At 36.1% G+C, this 22500-nt stretch overlaps 1 protein-coding gene and 1 long non-coding RNA gene across 3 annotated transcripts in view; both read right to left on the reverse strand.

Annotated features, from left to right (window-relative positions):
- Positions 1-22500, reverse strand: part of LOC137985505 (ESF1 homolog) — a 65721-nt gene that overhangs the window by 2213 nt on the left and 41008 nt on the right. The window lies entirely within an intron of this gene.
- LOC137985507 (uncharacterized) overlaps positions 20805-22500 on the reverse strand; it is a 10131-nt gene continuing 8435 nt past the window's right edge. For both annotated transcript variants that reach the window (XR_011119309.1, XR_011119308.1), the window contains exons 6-7: positions 22324-22500; positions 20805-21222 (exon numbers count right to left, since the gene is read on the reverse strand). The exon at positions 22324-22500 is cut by the window's right edge and continues 20 nt beyond it. This is a non-coding gene — a long non-coding RNA (uncharacterized lncRNA). The remainder of the gene's footprint in view (positions 21223-22323) is intronic.

Consider the following 22500-nt stretch of genomic DNA (forward strand, 5'->3'; position numbering starts at 1 on the left):
TCACACAATGTGGACGAAGTTGAACCCACTTCAATGAAAAAGGGAAAGCAGGGTGGCTTAGCCCATCAACCGCGCCTCCCATTTCTGCAACCTGGGTTCAACCCTGGAACATGAGGTTCCTAATAGAACCTTGTGAGTTGGTGACCTTAACCCATGAGGTCGTTTGCAATCCACAAACTCACCTTGTATTTATTAAGGAAACTCTGGTGCTGGGTCAGTGGGGAAGCGAAGTTACACAGGAATGGGTTTATTAACTGGGTTGATATGGTGCAATGACCACCCTAGAGAAATTAGCCTGGAACACAAGGTTCCTAATAGAACCGTATGAGTTGGTGACCTTACCCCATGAGGTCGTTTGCAATCCACAAACACACCTTGTATTTATTAATTTTCTTGTCTTCGTCCTCATCTGACTCTTCCTTGCCATCTGAATTTTCCTCTCCTTTCTTCGACTTCTCTTCATCTGATGAGGACGCCAGATAGGCATTAAAATCCATCTCTAGTATTTTATCTTTGTTGAACTTTCTCATGCGTTGTCGTCTTGGGTCAGTTTCGTCCCAGGTTAGTTTGACACTTATCTGGTGAAGAGCTGTTGTAGAAAACCTAACGACACGAATGGCGAAAAATGGTCACGGTGTAATTTGTCCACTCTCTCAACTGACAATCACCTCTAATTAAGAACACAATGTTCCACAATATTATTATTATTTGTAGTAGAGCAGAAAATAAGAAACAGTTGGGACGTCAAGATCTGCGACGGCGACGTCGCCGAAAACGTCATCTCAAAATATGACGTGCACGTGCGTTTTACATTTTGATACATTTCTTTGCCGTTTTTGTCTTGACAACGACGCTAAATGATCAAATTTTAGGTCTCGAGGAGGACGAGAGCCCCTAACGATGAATTTTCAATTTTCTCTCTAAATATCAACACCGTCCTCACAAATTTTATTCTTGCAATGTGTATTCACACTTTCCAAGCCGAGCGACTTGTAGTAATCGCTAAATTATTTTAATTAGTATAGTACGCGCACAATAGCTGGTCAATAGCTGTGTTTAGATGAGAGTATGGAACACGGCTGTGACATCAGGCGAATTTTGATTGGTTATGTATTGCCAGACGCGAGTTTTGATTGGTTGGTAGGAAATATGAGCGTGGGTCAAGAAAATCTCTTTTAATCAAGAAGTAAAAAAACCCAGCATTTCCTTCATTTGTTGAATTGTCTTTGAGAAATATTTTATAAAAGCAATAGAAGACTTTTTTCCGTGTTTCCATAGCCTCATCTAAACACTAGGGGTACGTCTCGGGTTTGCATAACTGTCGAGAATTCTCCCAACTCCCAACTCCCAACTCCCAACTCCCAACTCCCAACGTTTTCTATTGCTTGAACAGTAACGGGAAATAACATTTTTAGACAACGTTCTCGTAGCCATCGTCGTTGCCTTGCTTAAGGTCCCTATAGCGATGCTTCGTGTGTCACCCATGGTTATTAATCTCCCAACCAGAACCTAATTGGTTGCTGAAAAAATGACTTCTTTTGTTCCGTGGTTGGCAAATTTGAATATCAGAAGAAATGCGACGTCAATGTTTGTAAACAAGAAATATCGCAATTTGGTGATTCATCATTCATTGTTGCAGTCAGCCGATGAGAGATCTTCTGTTATCGTATATCAACATGGCGGCAACGTGGAATTAAACCACACTATAAATGCGGTTTTCCGCATTCTATGGCTTGAAAATTCTATTCAGAACATACAAAGGGCTTAGACAATAGATGAAATGGGAAAAAAGAAAAAAGAATTAAATGGCTGAGTTCGCCTTCAAAAGCATAAACTCACTGATAACCGGCCTCAAACGGTGTATAGACCCTTGTTAATAATAGAAATGTAATATATTTTGTTTGTAACCAATTCCTAGCTTCAGACAAAGTTCACAGCAGCGATAATGTCAATAAAAGTTCTTTATGATAGAATGTTTGTGGCATCCGAAACGGCGTCCATAACATAACGCGTAAATCACATCTTGTTGTTCACTTAGTTTTTTCATCGACCGTGAGTTTCACAGGTTGTCACGCAGAGGAAGACGTGACTTATCCCGTGATATTGGCGTGTCCCAAATCCAACATTTTCGCGACTCGGCCTTTGATCATGTGACTGGTTAAGTACATTTTCATTGGCCACGCACTAAGACGCAAAACAGACGCAACGTAGGTCATCCCGACTTTCCTTGCACCTTCAATTAAATCAAAGACAACTATAAAAATGATTCTGCCATATTTTCTTATTATTTCATGGTTTCAATATGTTTCAAAACCAAAGGGAATGTCAGTTGTGAGGTCTTGTTTTTTTAAAACAAAATAAATATTTCTTCTTGAAATCTCAGCGTTTTTCACGAAATCCGCGCACTTGATAATTTCACGCTTTCACGGACTTTGCATTCAGACGAGTAAATTTCCCGGGGACGTCAAATTAGCAATAATAGCAAGGATTTTCACGGCCAAAGCACACCAGTGACATTTTTCTCGTGTAGATGTTGTGAAGATGAGGCTACATGTGACACACTTTGTTGTCACTTCGATTAGGCATTGGAATGTACGCGTACCAGCCAATCAGCAACCTTTCTGAACCAAATAAATTGAAGCCCAATTTGGAGACTCATCGCTTCGCCTTCGGGCAAACAGCTAGTTTGGACGGTTATCGAACTATCGTTGCCGGAAGAAGAAGTGATCTTGACAAATATGATGCTGTGTTCCAGACACAAGGACGACTTTGGAGAAGACAAATTAAAAGACGGACCGCAGTGAAGGTGATGTATGCAAAAATAAGTGCGTGGTGCACAAAAGTTATCGCACTTAATAGTGCGCTTGTTCTGTTTGGTGGTGCATTTCTCTTGAGGATTAGCTCTCGTTAAGTGAATTTTGCCGTAGAAGGGTCCAGTTTTTCTTAATTATGCCAGGCTATACTTTATGCGTTCACAGAATTCCGTTGCCTAAAATGTAAAAAAAAAATACCCTGAAATATTGGCAACCAAAGTACTTGTTAAGAAGGTTCCAAAATTCTACCTTCCAAATTTCTCAACGGGTTTTCGACTAGAGTAAAGCGAATTTCAACCATAACAGACACAGCTGACAAACATGTATATTGTCGTTGCGTTTTGAAAACTAGGATACAACTTTTTTCCACACTATTTGAGTGAGTGAGCGAATGATTTGGATCTTGCAGTCATCGTCAAATATCCTTATCCTTAAATAAACCGCCTTTCATCTCGTTTCTTAAACATCCAACGTGATGCAAATTGTGACTCCAAAAGTCAGTGTTATTACCTTCTTTGTAGTAATTTTAAAGTGTACAAGCTTATCACATTTTCGTTGATACAATTATCGAAACTTGCAAACACATGAAGTCTGATCCTTATCGCTAAAAGTTCGAACAAACCAAATCCTAGGATAACGTGAAGCAACTCCGTAGGCACTCATTTCAATTACTTAAAATGCAGAAATTTAGCTAAATCCCATCTTTATGAAAAGCATTAGGAAATTCCATATAATTGCGATGTCTTGGTCGGTCGATGTGTCCATCGTTAGGCAAGCGAATGAAACTACAAATCCAAATAAGGTATGCGGACAAGTAACAAATGACGACATCCGTTTATCACATGTCCCGTACGACCCCGCGCGCGCCTTCATTGTAAAACTATTAAGGTACTGGCAAACGAGGACACATTAGGACCGTTGTCTCCAACACAAATGTTTTCCCGTCTGCCCGCGCGCGCAACATTTGTTGCGGACATAAATTTGTGTCCGGGACATAAAAAATGTTTCTGATTTTGTTCAGAAACATTTTGTGTCCGCAAAAAATGTTTCTCAGTTTGCGCAGCATGGAAACACAACATTCATTTTGTGTCCCGCGCGTTTGCGCGCCCAAGAAACATCATGAGGAACAATGCGTCCGCAACAATATGTCCTCGTTTGTAAAGGCCTTTTGGAAAATCCCCGCGTGAGGGCGGCACGTATTAGCGCGAACAGGGCCAGAAAAAGCCGTACGGCCCTACTAAGAGTACGTACTACTACGTGCGATGCTATTTTAAAGGATTTCGTCCCTTGAAAACATCCATAAGTTCTTTACATCCAGAAAAACAAATTCAAACGACATAATGAATATATTTTCCGTGCAAATCTTTTGTTACTTATTTTGACCAAACTTCATATTTTGAGTGCTCATGAAGAGTTTAAAAGAGTCCATATGATAAAATGCTTATTGACCAGTTTAGGTCAGGTTTGACAGGCCCTCGGGGTCAAGCTTGGCCCTCGATCATGACGCACGGACCGAGCGCAACGAGGTCCGTGCGCCATGGCCTCGGACAAAATATGTTGTCGTCCGGCCCTCCCACTCAGTTAATAAGTACATATTAATTTAACGCATGAGACCCTACCCAGTCACCATGCCCCTGAGTTACCTTAGGACTCAGTTGTCGCTTTGCCTTCCCCTCCCTGGTTTCTTCATTTTTTTCTCCCCCATCTCTATTTTCCCTCCCCTTCCCTCAACGGGTACCTTCGTGTTTGTCATAATCATCATGACAACCTTACAATTTCCTCCTAAAATTGTCATCGTCGACAGACTTCATGAGGTCATGTGTTTTTCTTGGTATTTCGTCCTTCACTACAGGCTCTGTCCTTAAACCAACAGTAAATTAGATAAGAGTGGTGTTATGGCATGGGTGGGCTCCCCAGCACAGTCACAAAATGAGTCTATTTTTAGAAAACCTGTTCCCACGAAAATCAGTTGTCACGTCCCTGAAAAAAACATGGCAGAGGCAGTCAGGAGTAACATGGGTTCTTCTGATTGGTTAAAATTGGCGGCCCTTTGTTTGTTTCGCGCGCAAAGTGGATCTAAAAAAAGAAAATAAATCCATTTGTGACTGTGATGCGGCAAGACCGCAAAGTGAAAGATCAGCACTCTTATCTAATTCACTCTTGTATAAGCCATTGTTTTCATGAGGTCATTGTGTAAGCCTTCCCCACAGCTAAATTTGGATTGCATGTCCATAAGGCACTCGCACTTAGCTCAAATTGAATCTATATAGATTAAAATAGGCTTGATGTACCCTTTCTCGGACCGCTCCATGACTTAAAAACATGACTGGGCTATAAAAAGAACAAAGAATTTCATTTTATTTCTGTTCACCTCCCACCCCTGAAGTAGAATCAGCTGATTGGTACCAAAAAAGGCCTTGAGTACTCGGAAATATCTTTCGATTTGAAAACGAATTAACCACCCCCTCACCGTTTTAGGGGCGAACCAAATACTTTAACAGTATGGCTCAATTCGTTATGCGGTATGTAGTCCATTTGGAACATTTTTTTTTCTTTCAGAAAAATCAGGACTTGTAGAACTCGGAGCCAGAGACTCTCCTTATCCTATAAGAAGAATGACCCATTTTATTACAAAATTTTCATACAATTTTTACCAGACGCGCCTGCTCAAAAAAAGAGCAGTCTCTGCAACTGTACATTCAATTGACAAACGTACAACACCGGGAAATATTTGTACTCATTTTGCGCGTTTTATGTTAAATAAGTCGTTAAGTTCAAAGCAACAAGAAGTTTTCCATACTAATGCTATCAGGCATATTTATTTTAACTTTTAGCCTCTTTCACTCATCCATAAACCAGAATATGGACAACTGAAATACCAGTAATTGCCACGGAAACGGTAAATATTCTTTCTGGGCCGGGTTCCTGAAAGGTGTAATAACTCTATTCCAAGGATAAATGTGCCTTATTCCAGGCAGCCTTTATTAAATAAATACCCCCTATCATATTTAAACTAAACATTCTTCTTTTTACCCGTAGATGGAGACTTATTGCACACCATTTCAATTCTACGCCTTTATTGGAGACTGCTAACGCAACTGTAATTTATTCTTTAACACTTATCATCTAGAAAACATCCTTTAAATGGTGTTCTTTTATCAACCCATTTTCAAATATTTTCCCCTTCGATCTCATTCGTTGTAACAATAAATGATACAGGGTTAAACCGATTTAAAGCAGTTTAAAATTACCTTTCATAATTTCCTTTTAACGTGATCAAAAACACTACAGTTTGATAAGGAATAATACTGGACGGGACAAGAAAACTAGAGAACAATTTATAGCAACTTAAACGCTTTGCACAGATCTCCTTAACCGCTACCCATCATTCTTGTATTCCTCCCTGTTCAGTTCCCTAACTGTTCGTACCCTACCCCTGACAATCCTCCCACCCTAACCCAACAACGATATCGGGCACACAAAGCTTAAAATGTAAGGACATATAATTTTAATGAAGGCCATTCACCTAACCGCGGTACAGTACCCTTTTTTTACGTACATGAGGTCATTTGAGAGACACCATAGCTTCATAAGAACATGTAATATTAATGTAGCCCTCTCTCTCAATTGACCACCCTCCAACCCCGCTAGCACAGTACCCTTTTGAAGTAATTACGCAATATTCGTTACCTCCAAAATCTCTTGATCACTTTTCCGTCGTGATGTACGTTATGATACTTAAAAATAAGACATCTTAAAGTAACAGTTCAACACAGCCAATAAACAAATAATGATTTGAACGCTACCAAACACCACTTTTTTTAAGTCTTGAAGTCTTATTTGACAACTCTTATTCAATCATCCTTACCAATTTTTTGAAAGAATGCGAAATTAAATAATTTGCCAAGTAAAGTTCTTGCAATTACGAAATAACCATAAATTAATTATAAAAAATTAAACAAAATATTTTAATCTCATTTAAGCACCCTCGTCATAATTTTAAAATATATATATCCCCTTATTCTAGTGATATTCAGATTTCAAATTTCATCATCTAACTACTGAGCAAGAAAATAACTCGCAAAATCAAGAATATTTTCTAAACTATTAGAGTGTAATTTTTTACATCATAAATTAAAACATACATACCATCTTTTATTTTTAGGTATCGACTCCTTCCCCTCATTAGAGGAATGACAGCAATACATAATTCGAAAGGCCGTAAGTATTTTCATCACCTAAGTAGATAAAGTACTTATGTTTGCCTAAGATACAATACAACTACTTTAAGAAACTTTCTTTTTGTCTTTTTATCTTTCAGGAAGGTCTTTTTTCCCATTTAAACAGGCCCGTAAGTATTTTGTTCTTAATCTGGCCTTCTTCATCGCATATAACAGGTTCTTCGGAACTTCATTTCTACTTATGCTCATAAAGCAAAACCTAATTCGAGAGAGGTGTCCAACGAAGATAATTCTCAAACTGTAGGTGAATTTAACTTATTTTATTGAGAATTTTTAAAACTCTATTAGGTAATTCAGTTGATTATAATGAAACTATTGTTTTTCTCATAGTACGCTATAGCAACTATGACACACCTTTTGGAAACGAGAAAAGAGCAGAACAATTATAAATTCAAACGCATTTGCATTTGAAAAGATTCCCTCCCGCATTGGCCTCCATTGCAAGCTACTTCCAGTCCAATACTGAGAATACGAAAATAGTCTATTGCATCTTCTTTTCTTTCTCGTTAGCTAAATATTTTAATTAGCACATGACGATCATTACAGACCAAACTGAAATCAAAGTTGTCAGCCTTACTCAAAAACGTAAGTGCATTTTTACTTGAACTTGACCAAACGACTACAACAATGATCCAAAATGTTGCAAGATGTTCCGTTGAAATGCTGCGAGCGTTTGGCCAGGCCTTTACATACATACATACTTAACCTTTGTCTGTTTTCTTCTTTTTGCAGTATTTACTCAAAAACCAGTCTGTAGATATATGAAGCTCCAGTATCTGTAATAGGAACCATAACAACATTTTTCGTTACTAGCCTTAATTTTATGCCCTATAAAACTTTCACGCCAAACTCGCTTCTTCTTACCAGTAATTTTAGCAGTAGAATCTTACACCGTTTTTGGGGACTGCCAACATCGAACTGTAAGTACTTATTTCACTCTCTCTTCATCAGGTCAATATCTTAAATATTTGTATTACGTTATTCGCTCCATTTTCAGATACGTCTTATCCGCACCCGGCAGTGAATGTCATTCTTCATTTGACACACCAACAAGTAACTCATCCGCAAAGTGGGTGGGTATCTCATTTAGTAGCCTCCGTACAATCATTTTGAATTTCGGCCACGTCTCTTCATATTTTTACAATAACGATCCCTCAAATCTCGCCCTACTATAGTAACTAATCAATGCTTTGAAATTGTACTTATTTCCTTAGCCTACAACTACAGATTACCGACCACAGAAAACAACACGACCAGAGCCCTAAAAAAAAAAAACTGCTCAGAGAACCCTGGACATAACGACAAGGGATCATCGATAAACCCTATCGCAATTTACTGTTTACATTTCTAGCCAACAGCACAACAGACTTTCCCGAACTTCCCACGATAATTTAACTTTATTTTCCAAAACCCTTCCCGGCTCTCTTTTTTGTTTTTTTTTCTTTTCCTCTTTTCTGCACAACACCCACTCATAATAAATTTTTAAACAATAAGTATAAAAATAAATGAAGCCATTAAACCAATTAAAGAAGACTTAACACAATCATCATGCCAATATTCTTCGTCTATTTTAATCAACTGCCTTATTATATTTTAATGCATTTTCACAATACCTCCACAGTACACAATACCTCCATCAGTCAATGAATTAATTCTATTCTTGGCCAATGAATTAATTCTATTCTTGGCCAATCTCAAAACCCCTAAAACCAATAGTAAAACCAGGAATGGAAACTAACTCTGTTGGTACAAATAAACATTTCCCCTCAAGTAGCCCATTTCTACCTATTATTGCACACTAAATCATTTCAGATGTTTAGTAGCTTACTTTGTTTAGGCCCTAAATTACTACTAGTGAACCTTTTTTCCAAAACTATATCACTTCAAATCCCCATCGTTTCTTGAACCACGAAAACCCTTTATATAGTATTTCCCATTACCCATCCCAACCCCTCGTCTTTGCTTGAATCCTAAACGCCATAATTTGAGGACATACATTCCCCCCTCCCTTACTACCCCTACCCCTCTCGACCCTACCCTCCCAAATTGGACTATGACGCCACACTTTGGACACTCATTTCCCTTCCAATTCTTTCATTAGCACATTTCCCCTAAAATGCCCATGTCGACCCCCTCTCAAAATTATTTATCACCCAACCCTCTTCCTTTCAGTTGGCCCCAAGAGTGAATTAGACAGAAGCAGTCACACGTGACATGGTTTCTTCTGATTGGTTAAAATTGCTGGTCCTTTGTTTGTTTCGAGCACAGTTGATGTAAAAAATAAATCCATCCAACACACTTATCTAATTCACTCTTTTCAGACCCCAATTCAAAACCCTCCAGACGTTACATGCTTCTCCATCGTACATACCCTTGAAACATAATTAGGCTCCGACTTCATTTTTATAATTTTAGTTTATATAATTTCTACATCATATCAAAACGTTTCCTTTCCCTCTAAAAACAACACTTAATTTCCATAAAACCCACCCATCTCTCCCCCACCCCTTCAATTTCAACCCAATCAACTGCAAATAACACTTAACGCCAATGACCGACACCACAATGATACAGTTCCTCTACCAAAACAGCTCCTTTTTTTAAAAAAAAAAACTAGTGTATTGCACATCTAAATGCTGAAATCTAAATCTTAACTTCGTGTTTTCCAAATACCCACTTTAATTGTTGAATTAAATTTACTTCTAGATACATTTTTTTCTGCACTTCGATCAATTGACAATCTACAACCCCTATACCCATACGAACACCTAATTCAACAAATTCTTACCGTGCAGTAATTAATCAGGCGGAGTATTTTACAAGTGTTTATTTTCAGCTATCAACTTCATGGCCTCAGGAATTTGGAAGATAAGTGGATTACCTTTCCAACGGTAAGTATTTCTTGTGACTTTGTATCGAGTATACTAACCTTTTAAAAATAATTCCTGCAAATTTGATGATACAATCTTATATATCTAGCCCTAATAAATAAAGCAAGTCTTTTTACTAGAACACTGTCATAGTGACTCTTTTTATTGCCCTCTTCATTAGATAACGAACGCATTTGGTATGACTCGACCCATATTTTTAAAATTGTACTTTATACACTTACACCCAGGACTGTGCATATTAAGCAGATCATGACCGATGCAAGAAAAGAGCAGAACTTTGAAGACCAAGTAAGGATTACTTCAAACGTAAGTAAGTTTTAGCTTTCTAACTAAAATGATGTTGATTGAATTCTACGAGATTGATGGTGCCTTAAATACCATTATCTAACCTAATTTACCAGCCTCAGATTAAAGCAGGCGTTAATGGCAATACATAATACACGAAGGATCATAGCCAGTCGTAAGTGCATTTTTAATGAATTTCGCAAGGCAAATGCAATTAACACATTTGAATTTTTTTTTAATGATCATATAACCCATTTTTGAGCAGATCTTTTGTAGGGGTAGCAATTCTAATTTGCAGATGGCAGTCATCCAGAACTCGCAATTTAAAATCGTAAGTACAACTGCCAGTTTCTCATCTCATTAACATTTGTTATAGCAAACATTATAATTTCCAGCCGACATTACTGAGTCCTAACTATTGACCCTAGCAAATTTACTTTTTTTTAGTTGTAAACATTCAAGCAGATAACAACAAATGGAAAATTAACACCTTTCATACCAGGTAATATCATTCGTACTCTAAGTATAACGCACTATCAATGTTTTGGTACTTTGTTCAATAAACTTTATTCTCCCCACATCATGTTTGCCTTTTTTCGTTCATAGACGACATCCGTCTACAACAGCAGCTAATACTAGCGAGATCTTGATATTGTAAATGGCGGCCGCTAGCCAAACTTATACCTTCTATTTCTGCCTTTTTTAAAGCAATAAACTTATCAATTTTCTCTTCTGATGTTAAGATAAACCATGCTATTCGTAATCAATTCTAAAAATGCGTACTCCACCGAAAATTAAATGAAGGCTGAAGATTATATTGGCCGCTGGAACAAAAACACTAGAGAACAACTTATAGTAACTTAAAACGCATTAAAACATTCACCTTTTTAGCAGTTGTAGGAAATTTAAACTCTCTTCAGAGATCTTGTTAACCTCAACCCACCATCCCTCCCTGCTCACCCTCCTAACTGTTCCTACCCCCACCCCACCCCTGCCAGTCATCCCACCCTAACCCAACAACGCTATCACGCACATAAAGCTTTTTAATTATCAAACAAGTAAATTGAGCCCTTCGCAAATCGTCAAAAACACGAGCACTTTATTTAAACAATATTTTAAACAAAACACTAGTTTCTTCCAGCGGCAACTTCCTTTGCTTTTTTTTTAAAAACTGACAAAAACAAAGCAATGAGAAAGTGTTGCGAACAAATTGCTCATCGTGGAAGTACCTTTCACAAATCGTGTGATGCTTACTCACCCACAGAAGCTACATGTAGCCAATTTTCGTCTTTCGTTACCCTTTCTCATGGTATCATAAGAACATGTAATTTTAATGGCGTCAACCTTCAGCCCCGGTACCACTGTACCCCTTTTTACGTACATGAGATCAGTTTGAAAATCACCATGGTATCATAAGAACATGTAATTTTAATGGCGTCCTCCTCCTTCTCCATTCACCATTCAACCTCCAGCCCCGGTACCACTGTACCCTTTTTACGTACATGAGGTCATTTTGAAAATCACCATGGTATCATAAGAACATGTAATTTTAATGGCGTCCTCCTCCTTTTCCATTCACCCTCCAGCCCCGGTACCACTGTACCCTTTTTACGTACATGAGGTCATTTTGAAAACCACCATGGTATCATAAGAACATGTAATTTTAATGGCGTCCTCCTCCTTTTCCATTCACCATTCACCCTCCAGCCCCGGTACCACTGTACCCTTTTTACGTACATGAGGTCATTTTGAAAACCACCATGGTATCATAAGAACATGTAATTTTAATGGCGTCCTCCTCCTTTTCCATTCACCATTCACCCTCCAGCCCCGGTACCACTGTACCCTTTTTACGTACATGAGGTCATTTTGAAAACCACCATGGTATCATAAGAACATGTAATTTTAATGGCGTCCTCCTCCTTTTCCATTCACCATTCACCCTCCAGCCCCGGTACCACTGTACCCTTTTTACGTACATGAGGTCATTTTGAAAACCACCATGGTATCATAAGAACATGTAATTTTAATGGCGTCCTCCACCTCCATTGACCATTCAACCTCCAGCCCCGGTACCACTGTACCCTTTTTACGTACCATGAGGTCATTTTGAAAACCCCCCTATCCTCTTCAAACCCCAGTAGCAACCATTCCAAACAACCTAAAACGGTTGATTCCAGTAGAACACGACAAAGTGATAACACTTCAACACAGCCAATAAACAAATAACGATTTGAAACAAAATTTAAACGCTACCAAACACCAATTAAATCCCAGAATCTTAAGTTTGACAATTCATCATCAATCATTCTTACCAATCGTTTTGAAAGAATACCAATAGTTTGCCACGTAAAGTTCTTGCTATTATAAATAATGATTTAATTAACTTTTACCGCACTTTCGAATTTCAATAAACAGTTAACTGTTAATGTACTCTTTCACAAACAGTTCAGTTTAAATGCAAAGGCAGAATTTACACTCTTGTCCTTTTCGTGATAAAATGGATAAAATTGAAGTTATTTTACTTGCAAAGGTGGAAATTTAGCAGAATAATAAGTATTGGACGAAAGCGAAACTCTATCAGTGAGGTCAATAGGGAAGATATCGCTGACGTCACCGGTTGTCATTAATGTGCCAACCAGAGCCTCATTGGTTGTTGAGACAAAGGGTCTTTCTGTGGTTGGCACATTTCAATAACAAAAGTATATGATTCATTTTGTTCAATATTTTAAGAGATATCTTCCCTATAGAGCAAGGATTAGGTTAATGCTTCGAAGTTTAATGACCCTTTTATCGTTACAGTTTGTCACAAAAGATTCACCACTCTCTTATATTGATACCATATTAAATTCACAAATTTTAATTGCCTCTTTTGCCAATGACACCATCTTTATTTTCAGGCAACAACTCCTCAGCCTTAACAGAAAAATGACAGTATTGCAGAGGACAGTACATAACTTAAAAGGCCGTAAGTACTTTCACTCACCTAAGCCGATAAAATACTAATGTTCACCTAGCATACTAAGAAATTACTTCGGGAACTTTGTTTTTGTCTTTATTCTTATTCAACAAGATCTACCATCAAACAATCGCGGAGGAAAATCAGCATTGATAGGCATCAGGCCCATAAGTAAACTGTTCTTAATCTGTCCCTCATCGCATATAAAAAAAAGTTCTTCTGAACTTTATATCTACCTATGCTCATAAAGCAGAAACTGATTTCAAACAGGCGTTCTTGGCAGCACAGTCCAACTCCCAACCTGTAGGTAAATTTTACGTCACTTCTTGAATTTTTCAACTCTACTAGATAACTCGGTTAATAATCATAAAACATTTTTATTTTTCCACCAGTACGATAAAGCAAGTTTCAAACACATACGAGCAAGATCGAACGGCCATTACGAAACTTACACAACGTAAGTGTGGTTTTATATTGTCTTAACTACTAGTAATAAAACAAATATTTTTTTTCCCAAGCAAAACATTATTTTGTTTTGTCATCATCAAGTTTACCCAACTTTTATGCCTGCTCTTTTCGACAGTAGCAGTGACTCTAATTCACAGCAGACCGTCAACGAGAAGCCTAAAGTTGTAATTCCAAACGACAATCCTCAAACCGTAAATACAATTGCATCTTCTTTTTTTTATCGTTAGGTAAATTGTAATTTACAAATGACGATCATTACGGACCAAGCCAACAAGCATGTTATCCAAGTTGTAAGCATTACTCAAAGCGTAACTGCATTTTTATATCCCTTATTAAAGTATTTCCAATTACTCGCTCTTATCACTACGCCTAATTTAAACTTCAAACAGAATATTTCAAGCACAATACAACCAGTGGAGAATGAAGCCTTGCAAGGCCATATGCTAAGATTCAGACTGTAAGTATAACTTCCTATCGATCGCTACCTCTCGTTATTATGTTAACGTCTATTCTCTAAACCATGTGTGCATTTCCTTTTTTCCCTTAATTACGCTACCTTTTGACAACGTCTATAGCATCTTTCAAATGACTAAAAGCCATTGAAATTTTCTGTATTTCGTTTTAGTTATTAACAATAATATTTTAAAATAGTATTTTTACAGTAAAAAGGATGAATATTTTAAAATGATAAATGAAATAATTATTTTTACAAGTCGACGCTTAAAATTAAAAGTCAACAATGCGAACCATTCCTAACGTCTATCATGAAATACAATTTATAGCAAGTAATACATAAACAAAACTTTGAAATATTTAAGAACCGTTAGATTTTAAACACCTTCAAAAGAGATTCTCCCAGCTCCAGCCCAAGAAAACACCTTGTTGGCAGACTGCACATGATAATCTGGAAGTCATCATATTTTCATGAGGACATGTACTCTATAGTAACCCCTGACCACACTATCCTTGTACAACAACTTTATCTTTTGTATTTATGGTCATTACATTCCTATTTTCGCGAAATCCCTTCATTACTCTGAACAACAATTTTCTTTTTGGATACCAAGAGTACTTACGAAGATCTACTTTCTCTGCATAGTTTTAAACCGCACTAAAATATCCCTGTATTGGTAAGAATGGCCAATAGGAAACCCGAGTATCTGAAGATGCGTAGAACGTATGCGCAATAACAATAGTAGGCACCGTCCTTAACTTCCTTCACATTTTTTTGGACAAACTGACAAGAACAACGCAATGAAAGTATTGCGAACAATCGCTCCTCGTCGAAGTTTTTTCACAAATCTGAGGGTTGTTACTGATGCATAGAGGCTATATATAGACAATTTTAATCATCTTTCTCTTTTGGAAAACCACCATGGCATCGTAGTCATCATATACAGTAAGGACATGTAATTTAAGAGGACCCTCTCCTAGCACTCTCCTTCTCAGTTGACCATTCATCCTACACCGGTACAATACCCTTCTCACATGAGGTCATTTGAAAACCACCATGGAATCACAAGGACATGTAATTTTAATGAGGCCCTCTCCTACTCCCCTCCTTCTCAATTGACCATTCACTCCCCCCTCCTCCCACCCCAGTAACCCCCCCCCCCCCCCCCATCTTTGTCCTCCAGCGCCAGTAGCACAGTACCCTTTTTACGTACATGAGGTCATTTCAAAACCACCATGGCATCAAAAAGACATGTAATTTTAATATCGCCCTCCCCTACTCCCCTCCTCCTCAATTGACCATTCACCTTCCCCCCTCTAACCCCGGTAGCAACGATTTGAAGAAAGATTTAATGAAACGCTAACAAATACCACTTAAATCCCAAAGTCTTACGTTTTTGATAACTCTTCTTCAATCATCCTTATACCAATTTTTCTCATTTGAACAACCTAACCATAATTCTTTAAAGATATACCAATATTCTTGTGATATTAAAATTTGATCATCTAATGGCTGACCAAGAAATAACTCGCAAAATCAAGAATATTTTGGAAACTATTAAAGCGTAATTTGTTTTCATCATAAATTAAAATATGTACAGCCTGTAGAGCAAAAATTTAAATTATTCACCTTGGAAAGGTAGATACTAAAAAGAAGAGTAAGTATTGCACAAAAACGAAAGCACCAGTAAGGTTAAATAGGCAAGGATTAGTTTAAATGCTGCGAAGATATCCTTTTATAGTTACTGTTTTTCTTTAAGATATTCCCTACCTTCTTAGATTGATACTCGACTAAATTTATAATGGCCTCTTTGCAAATGAAACTCTTCTTTTTTTCCAGGTAATAACTCCTCAGCCTGATTAGAAGAGTGATAAAACCAAAACATAACTTGAAAGGCCGTAAGTATTTTTAGCATCTAAGTAGATAAAATACTTGTGTTTCCCTAACATTCTATAAAATTACTTCCGAAACTTTATTTTGGCCTCTTATCCTTTTTCAAGGTCTTCGCATACAAATAAGATCTTTTGAAATTGATATCTACCTGTGCTCATAAAGCACAACTTAATTCGAACAGGCGTCCAACGAAGATAACTCTCAAACTGTAGGTGAATTTAAGTTACCTTTATCAATTTTAAAAACTCTATTGGTTATTTTTCTCGTAGTACGCTAAAGCAACTTTGAGCCATCTATGAAAGCGAGATAACAACAGATGTAAATTCCAACGCTCATTGCGAAACCTACACAACGTAAGTGTGGTTTTTCACTGTCTAACTAGTAAGAATAAATCTTTATTTCCCCGAGCAAAACATAATATTTCGTTTTGACATCATCATCATTATCATCAAACCCAACTTTTTCACCTGCTGTTATTGGCCGTAGCTTTGACTATTCACAGCAGAGAGTTATCGTGAAGCCCAAAGTTCCAATTCCAAATGACACTCCTCAAACCGACCTTAAATACAATTGCGAGCATCTTCTTTTGTTTCTCGCTAGGTACGTCGTAATTGACAAATGACGATCATTACGGATAAACCTAATGTCATCCAAGTTCTCAGCATTACTCAAAACGTAAGTACAGTTTTATATTCCTTATGCAAAAGTTATTTCTATTTACTCGCTCTTATTATTCACTGGACCAAATTTAAACTTCAAACAGAACATTTCAAGCAGAATAAAACCAGTGGAAAATCAAGACTTTGCAAGGAAATATGCTAAGAATCTGACTGTAAGTACAACTTCCTATCATCGCTAAATCGTGTGTGCTTTCCTTGGTATTCGTGAATTACGACGGCTGTAGACATGACAAAATAAACATGTTTCTTCCAATTGACTGCAAAGCATTAAATTTTCTATTTCTTTTAAAATAGTATTTTTTTACAATATAGGTTAGATATTTTAAAATGTTAAAGCAAATAATTATTCTTGCAAGTAAACGCTAAAACTGAAAGTAAACATAGGGAGCCATTACTAACGTACATCATCAAATACATTGATAGCAATTATTACGTATAAAAACAGGAAATATTTAAGAACCGTTAGATTTTGAAGATACCTAGAGCTCAATCCCTTTTTCGTCAACCCTCTGTTCAGTTGTGTGACTGTCCCCAACCCCTGCCATTCATTCCAAATCAAACCCAAAAAAACATTTCACCATCAATAAGGCATTCGTTACCTTTTCTGTTAGTCGATAAGTAATCTTTAGTGGATGACATTTTCTTTTTTGCAGACCGTGCATGATAACCTGAAAGTCATCATATTTTCATGAGGACATGTACTCTAATCAGTACCCCTCCCCTCCCCTTCCTTGACCACTCTCTCCTTGCACAGCAGCATTATCGTTTGTCTCTAAGAACATTGCATTTCCATTTTCTCGAAATTCCTTATTTTCTCTTATCCTTGATAGACTAGTTTAATGGTCATGTAATTCTTCATATTCTAGAAATCTAAATCATAAAAAAATGACATAATACACGTTAACGCAGTCAATTAACAAATGACAAGCAAGCTCAATATTTTTAAATGGCCGTTTTCTTTAAATGCATTTTAATTTGTCCAACGTTTTTACAGTAATTCCGAGTTCATGTCTACGCCTTCTTCAAAGCGAGTCTAAGTGCGACGTTTTTGTGATGGTAATTAGTTCTACTTTACATATGAATGAAAACAAATTTCATAACAAAAACTTCGCACTTAGACTCGCTTTGAAGAGGAGGCAGACATGAACTCGGAAATGGCCTATTCTTAAGTTTAACATAAATTTTTTTTTTAACGTTTAAACCAATTTTAAAATGTAAAAACTGTTGTCACTTAAAAGTCTACGTATCTTTTACCACTTCTCAAAAAGTAACTCACAAATAATTATTTGTACTGTAAACTAGCTAGCTATATAACATATGTGAATAAAAAATACAAACAATAGCTGGTCTCCCAAACTAACTAAAAAGCTTAACTAGTTGGGAGACCACCATTTATTAATTGAAAATATGTACATAGTCAGGAAAAGGGTATTGCTGTATTTAACTGAATTAGTTACTTTTACGTACCTTTATTAAGAGAGAAGATTACAGAACAAATAGAAAATTCCAGAAATACCAAAGTATAACAGCTATTAGTGCAACTTAATAGGAATTAATGAAATGCAAAGATAATTTTCTTTTAAATGAATGAACAGTTGGAATCTTAACCAGAAAACTTTGTCACGAGCTTACCCAAGGAGAACGATACATATCATGTTTGTTGGCCATTACTCGGTATTATGGTAGCTTTTTATCATGTATAAAATGTAAGTAACGCACGTATTTACATTTGTTTTAGCTGCTGATAGCAAGCCACATGTTACAACAGCTGCTATATGACCCACCCACCCAAAGGCTTAAAGTGAAAGATCACATTGTGGGAACCTGGTAAATACTTGCTTTGATTCATGATCAATAGTCCTAATCGGCTAACTCAATGTTGTACCCAATTCAAATCTCCCGGGACTAAGATTCTTTGTGTATTGTAGTTGCATGATAATGTAACATTTAAATGACATGGAAATACCTGGAACAAAACGTTTATTCCCAAAGGGTTTGAATTGGGTACAACATGAGTTAGCCGATAAAGGTCTATTTTCTTCTATTCCAACACCGAACATTCATTTCCATTATTATCCATTATTGATATTTCACCTTCACCATTAATCCAAACCATTCATCGTCACATTTCTAATTATTCATTCACATGATTTAACGCCATCCATCAAAACTGATTATAATTATTAACCAGTAATTACCATACCCTGTTCATCATCATTCACTGCCAAATCATCATGACTTACCTCTTCATATTCATGCATATTTATTTACTCTATTCCTTGTCGCCTATTTCATACATTTCAATTGCGTCCATTCGTCTTTAAACCGCTAATGTCATCGATTCCTGTCCATTTCATGCATATTCGTTATTTTTGTCTATTTTAGGCATATTCATTAATTTTCATACTAATCGATTTTTTGTACATTTGTAGATTCCAGTCCCTTTCATGCATTTTCATTAATTGCAGTTCTTTTCGTGCATATTTTCAAATTCCAGTCCATTCATGCTCTTCACTTCCAATCCATTCATGCATTATCATCGATTTCATGCATATTTATAAATTCCAGTTCAATTCATGCATATATAAAAATTCCAATCCATTTCATGCATATTTATAAATTCCAGTTCATTTTATGCATATTTATGAATTCCAGTTCAATTCATGCATATTCATCGATTTCATGCATATTTATAAATTCCAGTTCAATTCATGCATATTCATCGATTTCATGCAAATTTATAAATTCCAGTACAATTCATGCATATTCATCGATTTCATGCATATTTATAAATTCCAATCAATTCATGCATATTTATGAATCCCAATCAATTTCATGCATATTTATAAATTCCAGTTCAATTCATGCATATTTATAAATTCCAATCAATTTCATGCATATTAATAAATTCCAGTTCAATTCATGCATATTCATCGATTTCATGCATATTTATAAATTCCAATCAATTTCATGCATATTTATGAATTCCAGTTAAATTCATGCATATTTATAAATTCCAATCAATTCATGCATATTTATGAATCCCAATCAATTTCATGCATATTTATAAATTCCAGTTCAATTCATGCATATTTATAACTTCCAATCCATTTCATGCATATTAATAAATTCCAGTTCAATTCATGCATATTCATCGATTTCATGCATATTTATAAATTCCAATCAATTTCATACATATTTATGAATTCCAATTCAAATCATGATATTCATCGATTTCATGCATATTTATAAATTCCAATCAATTCATGCATATTTATGAATCCCAATCAATTTCATGCATATTTATAAATTCCAGTTCAATTTATGCATCTTCATCGATTTCATGCATATTTATAAATTCCAATCAATTCATGCATATTTATGAATCTCAATCAATTTCATGCATATTTATAAATTCCAGTTCAATTCATGCATATTCATCAATTTTATGCATATGCATATTTTATGCATATTTATAAATTCCAGTTCAATTCATGTATATTCATCGATTTCATGCATATTTATAAATTCCAATCAATTTCATACATATTTATGAATTCCAGTTCAAATCATGCATATTCATCGATTTCATGCATATTTATAATATCCAATCAATTTCGATTCCAATTCAATTCATGCATATTTATGAATCCCAGTCCATTTCATGCATATTTAAAAATTCCAGTTCAATTCATGCGTCTTTATAAATCCCCTAGACTGCAAAACAGTCGTTTTCTTCCATTTTCGGAAGGCGCGAAGCGCCGGAAGCGTGACCCTCGCGTGTGAAGCGCGCGAGCCTCACAAGCCCGTAGGGCGTCTCTCCCCATTCTCCCTCGCCGTTTCTACATTCGCTCCAGACCTTTCGTTTGAATATTATTTTACCGTGTTGCTTGCGTTCGCAAAAAATACGACTGTTTTGCAGTCTATAAATCCCCAGTCCATTTCATGCATATTCATCGATTTCATGCATATTTATCGTTTTATCAACTCCAATACATTCCAGTCCATTTCTTGCATCTTCATTGATTACAGGTGTATTTATAAATCCCTGTCCATTTAAAGGATATATTCTTTTTCCACGAGATTTTTTCCCAACACAAAAAACACAAGTCTATCCCATTACATGCATTTTAATGCCAAATCTAAAATGTACAGAACTCTTCCTAACTTCACACTGTCAGAAATGAAGTATTTATACAGTGTCTTGGAAAGCTACTTACGGAAGAAAAATTCTTTTACTCTGAAAACACTAACGCCTTAAATATTAACAATAAAATCGGGAAGAAAATGTCTTGCTTTGAAACGGTGATTATTAAAAACAAAACCTTTAGAAATGCGTTCTCAATAAGCTCTCCTTTACCTATCGATGATAATAAGTAATCTTCTTACAACACATGAATTGATTTCACAGAAACGCAGTCTGAATAACTCTAAAAGCTGAGGCGATAAGTGAAGTTTTATTTTTTTATTTGTTCAGGCAAAGTTGGACAGTACATCAGTTGGCAGATAAACAGCAACAACGTAGTTTGTAGCATGACCTAAAAATACAAAGACACATTTTAAAATTAACCAACTAAAAGACCTAAACGTAAACACTACATCTAACTAACAATGGTGTTTATTTCTGAAATTGTAAAGATATTACTGCCCATTATGAAGGATTGAGGCAAAACGTAACTTTTTCGCTTGTTTGAAGCACAATTCGGTTACTGCAAAATTGTTATGTGCTGAAATACATACTAGAGATGCTCAACGATTTTAATGCGTCACAATATCAACTCATACAAATATTTACTTGACGTTTGCACTTTACTTAGACAACAAAATGTACATCAAGAACATTATTATTACGACTATATGGAGAAGTGCTGAATAAAAGACAACTCTCAATTTTGCAGGTAATTTGCTGGTTATTTTCTACTGCAGGGGCTGTTAATCTCTTAAGGTGAACTTTGAAAACAATTGACCATAGCAAAGCAAGCTTTCAATCTAAACGTTTAAATTGTAACATCTAGATTAAAAAAGTAAATAAAGAGAAGATAAGTCTAAAAATCCTAAAGAGATACTAAACTATCAAATAAAAGTTATAAGAAAAATAAACAGTTTGACAAGAGTGTGCACATAAATTGTTTTGAAACACAAAACAATTTGATTCATCAAAACATCTCTTTCAAAGTAATACAGTTGCATACTTGTTCTTATAAGTTACATCAAATTTCTGCTTCTTCCACAAAGCATTGCTTCAAGCCCGAGTGGACAAAAATGACAATTTCGAAGGAACATTCATTAATTTTCGTGTATCCATCCATACGTATCCATCACTTATCACGCATAATTATCGATTCTCCTCATTTCATGCATATTCATCAATGAATATGGATGAAATAAGGAGAATGTTCACCAGTTCTCGCCATTTTAATGCATTTCAATTAATTCTTTTCCTTTACACACATTTACAATTTTTATAAAAAGTTTTGAAGCATGTCATGCATGTTGAAAGTCAGAAGACTTTTAATTTTAATCGACTGAAGATCAAACGATTGACATGAATAGTGAAGAATGGTATTAGGGATATCAATGAATTACTGCTATTGCTAGAGATTTGAACTAATTTAGGCAGCGACAATTTTGATGCAAACCTAATTGTTCAGGAAGTTTGTGTAAACTTTATCCAGCTCGAGTGACATCACCACCAGACCCTTCTTGATGTCTTTCTGAAGTTGCTGCAGAGAAGTCTAAAAGAAATCAGTGTCGTAATCACTGAGTCCCTCATTGTGCTGTTCTGAGTAGTGTCCTTTCCCATTGTTCCCACCTCG

The sequence above is a fragment of the Montipora foliosa genome, chromosome 14, assembly GCF_036669935.1.
Source record: "Montipora foliosa isolate CH-2021 chromosome 14, ASM3666993v2, whole genome shotgun sequence".
NCBI classification, from domain to species: domain Eukaryota; kingdom Metazoa; phylum Cnidaria; class Anthozoa; order Scleractinia; family Acroporidae; genus Montipora; species Montipora foliosa.